Consider the following 5,079-nt stretch of genomic DNA (forward strand, 5'->3'; position numbering starts at 1 on the left):
CTAAAAGTCACCTCACCTCTCATGAGACTACTCCAACATAACCACGCTTAACTGTGGAGTTCACTCATGACCCTTGACCAAAAAGATAGCTGCACTTTGGTGACATACATGTGAAAATCAATTCTTTTAAACCTCTTCGCAAGTCCCTGAGACCTATATGTCATAATTCATCCCCACTAATAGATCGCAACATCCTTGTTGAGCACCAAGATCGTCACCCATACGGTGTGAGTCCACTCGACTCCACACTCGTCTGGGTTCAGCTCTGATACCACTTGTAACGCACTGACCGCCACCTCTTAATGGGCTCATGTCCTCTCACTAGGTCTGTGAGCCCATACATATCCTACGTTTTAAAAGACTTGTTACCATCCCAATAAATCACCACATGATCTTTCTCTGTGTTTGTCCTCACTCGTACAGTTTCGATAATCACTTCCCGGAAAATCACCCATCCTAAGACTACTACAGCATAAGCATGCTTAGCTGTGGAGTTCTCTCAGGACCATTGACTGAAAAGGTAAGTGCACTTTGGTAGCATAGCTGGCCAAATCAATCTTTTAAACCTCTTTGCGAGTCTCTAAAACCGAAGTGTCACATTTATTAATGGTCTAGAGTGAAATTCTGTTTAAAATGAATTGTTAAGAGTAATTGTCAAAGTTTGAAAGAACAAACCACTAGCATATATATACTCTCTATGTATTAAAAAATGGGTTTTTAGGATTTTCACATAAATTAAGAAAAATATTTAATGTTTTGATAAAAATGTATTATATATTTATAGTATCTCATTTATCAAATCTATAAACCAATAGTAATTTATTAAAATTTTAAATTATTATTTAATAATTTCAAAATTTGCAATTTTTTAGTATTAATTGATAAAAATTTACAGAAATTAATCTTTGTGTACAAAAATATCCTTAAAAAAATCATCTTTTGTGATACGGAAAGAGTAATAGACATGAGTCAATCCACTTATTATTAATTAGTTTGAATTGGAAGCCATAAATCTAGCATAAACATATGTTATTTTGGGTAATAATTGCTTCTAATGAAAATTAATATTTTCCATCAGGAGCTTTGCGAGTTAGAAGACCTATATTGTGACATTTCAATTTTGCTTGCTACTAATTCAAGTAAAGGAAACTAATATTAGCCCTGGGCAAATAATCCGAAACCGAACAATCCGAACCAAACCGATCCGAAAAACCGGTTTGAATCGATTTTGGTTTCTTTGTGAAAACCGATCAGTTTTACATTAATTGTGATTCGATTTTCGGTTTTAAACCAATCCGAACCGAAATCCGATCGGTTATCCACTAAACCGAATACACAATTAATTTTCTATATATTTGGGTTTAGATTGATATTATTTTTGGGCCTATTTATGGGCCGGAACCCACTAGCTATAAATTTTTTAACTATAATCATTGGTGGGGGGACTCTAACTTGAGACACTAAGGTTAATGGTTACACACTAAAGCCATATGAGCTATCACAACTTTGTGACTATAATTTCCGAGTAATAAATTTAAGGTTCGGACTGAGCACATATAGACAGTTCGATGATTTCAAGCAATCGACCCCATAATCGAATTGCCGATCAACCACAGACTAGGTCGATACTTCCGAATGACTTGTCGACCACCCGAATGATCAATCCAACCTACGGCTCGTATCGTTGATCATTTGATCACCCAATCCGACTAGCGATTGAATCACCGATCAACCTTCGATCAATCCGTCCATTAGCACGGATCGTCGATGACATTTCGATTGGTTCAACTCTATGATCGAACCATCGATCATCCTGCGATCAGTTTGACTCCATCACCAAAACACCGCTTGTCCTTCGATCGGTTCGACCCGATTATTGAACCGTCGCTCATCTCAACGTACCTTTGATAGAGAGGTAGCATGCACATCAGTTCGGACGAGTATCAAAGTACTCACCGAGCCGTACCCCCTTTTCTTCTTAGGCTGAGATGGACGATGGATGGATGATGGTGTGTTGAATGGCCTGGGCGTCCATCCCTTATATAGGACGCAAATGGGTGTGTTCCATGAAAGGACACACCCATTCCTCGTCCCTTTTCGATGGGTCGCGTCTCTTTGAAGAGGTGCACCCTCCGATGGTGACCGTTCATGCTACCGAGCTACCACACTCCTCCAGCTCGACTGTTAGCTGACCAGACCACCCAGCTAGGTCAGCACCGGATCAGTTCACCGAATTAAGTTGAGCTGACAGCCAGCTCTTCCAGGTGAGCTAGCTGGCATTCCAGCTGGTTTAGCTTAGCTCACCTGAGCTAGCTAGTTCATCGAGCTTTTTCAGCTCGTTCAGCTCATACTCCAGCTAGTTGAGCTAGTAGCTTAGCTACTTGAGCTCATATAGCTTTCTTTTTCCTTAAAACAAATTACCCCCCTTTCGGATCGCGGGACGCGGGCGTTATAATATGCATGAGAACGAGAATGAGATTAATAGTGTGGGAGTAGTTGTGCCATGAGGGCCTTGCTCTGAGTGTGATATTTAAGCTGCATGAATGCATGATAACGAGATAAAGAAAAATATAAATGAGTTATGTGTTGCATTTCGTAGATGTGATGATTGTTTGATGGTTAGATGTTCTGATTCTATGCTAGGTAATGGTTGTGTTTATGTTAGGAACGTGTTTACTGTATGAACAGTGGGCATAGTTGATCTCCTCACTGATTACACTCGTTTTACTCACCTCTTTATCTTTCCCTTTCTTCAGGTCAGGAGATAAATGTTTATAGCTACGCAAGTTTGTACTTTCTTTTGGTATATTTTGGGAGTGGGTGTGACACAATCGACATTAATACCCAGTTGGATATGCTTTTCGATTTTAAACCAGATGCAATACTAATTCAATTGAATTTGTTTTCACATTGAGCAAAAGCGATTATGCCACACCAAACATACAACACAAATGTCATCAATCAGTAATTTTAATAAGATTAATAAATCTTATTTTTACATCAATCCATTAAATCAAACTGCTGTTTTTACCACATAATTTTTACTCAATTTATATCGAATTATAATATTCTCTACAACATTCAATAAATCATGTTACCAATAACAGCTATCATCTTACATATCTACCATTATGCACCATATAATACAATTTCTATATGTAGTGATAGCTCACTGTAGAGTGGTAGCTCATTGTACTTACTAAAACGTAGATGTAAACCCATATGAAGTGTCGTGACTTGCCAGCCACGTAGATAGTACATTTGGCAACTTTGTACTTCAAATGCTCTCTTTTTCCAAATGGTACCATTTTATATTTATTCTTTTTGCCTCTCCACAATAATCAATGTAATTGCTAAGCTTCTATTGGATGTCTATGGGCATTATTATAACAATTTCTTTTAGATTTATGTCAAGGGAGTCTTTGCTTTCATTTTTAAAAAGATGTCACAAAAACAGTAATAAAATCTAAGGTGGTTGATGAGTGATTAATCATGAGTAACAGTATTAGCAATTTTGGCTTTAATTAGAAAATCTAGCACGACGTAAGCATTTTTTAATTTTGTATTTTTTCACGCACGATATATATATATAGATATATGTATATATATATATGATCATTAATAATAATAAAATTATCTAATAAGTATATTAAATTTTTGCAGATTTACACAATGTATTGATGTTTATCACTTACCTACATTAAAACATTATACATATAGTTAGGATTATATTTTGAAATAATTGGACCAAACTAATTACCGAATTTTATTATATAAAGTTGAGTTTTGAAAGTTAGCCATTAATAAGATTTTGACATGTGTCAATTTATTAATTTTAGATTTTGACATGTGTAAAATTTAATATTTAATAGGAAGAATTGGATTACAAAAAAAAAGAAAATATTTGTTTTTAAAAATATTAACAATGTAAAAAGATAATTATCAAAAATTACAGAATTTATAAAAAATACATAATATATTTAAATAATTATAAGGAGATTATATATATATATATATATATATATATTTCATAAAGTTTGAAATTATAATATTATTTCCTTATTTTTAATTTTAAGTTATTAATTCTACAAAAACAAATATAGAAAAAAACATTAAGGAAAATATATAGATAATTATTAATTCTAAATTTTAGAAATACTCACATCTATATAAAAATATATTCTCTCATATTTAAATAATTTATTCTAAAACACTGCTTTCCACTTTGCTTAATTGAAATTATTTAATGGGAAAGTAAATTTTTCTTATTTTTTTTACTAAAATTTTCACCTACTTTTTTTTTCAGTTGGGAATAGATAAGATTAATATATTGACCAAAAAAAAAGATTAATATATGCATATGCTTTTCCTAATACTGTAATTTAAAATTTATTGTAGTATTTTTAGATTATTTTATTTAATTTATTTTCATCATTGAATTATTTGGGATTCATATATTACTATGCTTATAATTTTCTATTGTTTTTTAAATTATGCCAATTTTTTTTTTCTAATTTCTCGACCTTTATTGGTTGGTCATAAACCTTTTTTTTTTTTGCAAACATAATTGTTACCATTATTCATTCAATCACAAAGGAAGATAACAAGTAAAAGCTCATCAACCTAATGAATGGATAAAATACGCTAATCAAATATAAGCATACACAAACATAGATAGATAGATTGGAAAAAGATAAATCGTTGTTGGTAGATCCATATGAGCTCAAACACTCTGACACCTTTGTTTGCAGAAAGGTTTAAAAGAATTGATTTGGCCATATACGTCACCAAAATGCACTTATTTTTTTGGTCAAGGGTCCTTAGAGAACTTCATGATGGGTGACCTTCATGTCAGTGATTGTCGGAACTGTGCGAGTGATGAAAAAACACAGGAAAAGTCATTTGTTGATTTGTAAGGTCGGTAAACAAGTTTTCAAAGCCTCCCATACGTAACAAACCGACCATCGAATATGAGTGGGTCCACAAGCCGGGAATAGATGTTGGGCGCACTTAGAAAGGTGGGCCCATGTACTGAGAGTGGACATGGGCTCACTAAGCAATGTGGCGGTTGAGGCGTTA

Source organism: Camelina sativa, chromosome 13 (genome assembly GCF_000633955.1).
Source record: "Camelina sativa cultivar DH55 chromosome 13, Cs, whole genome shotgun sequence".
NCBI lineage: Eukaryota > Viridiplantae > Streptophyta > Magnoliopsida > Brassicales > Brassicaceae > Camelina > Camelina sativa.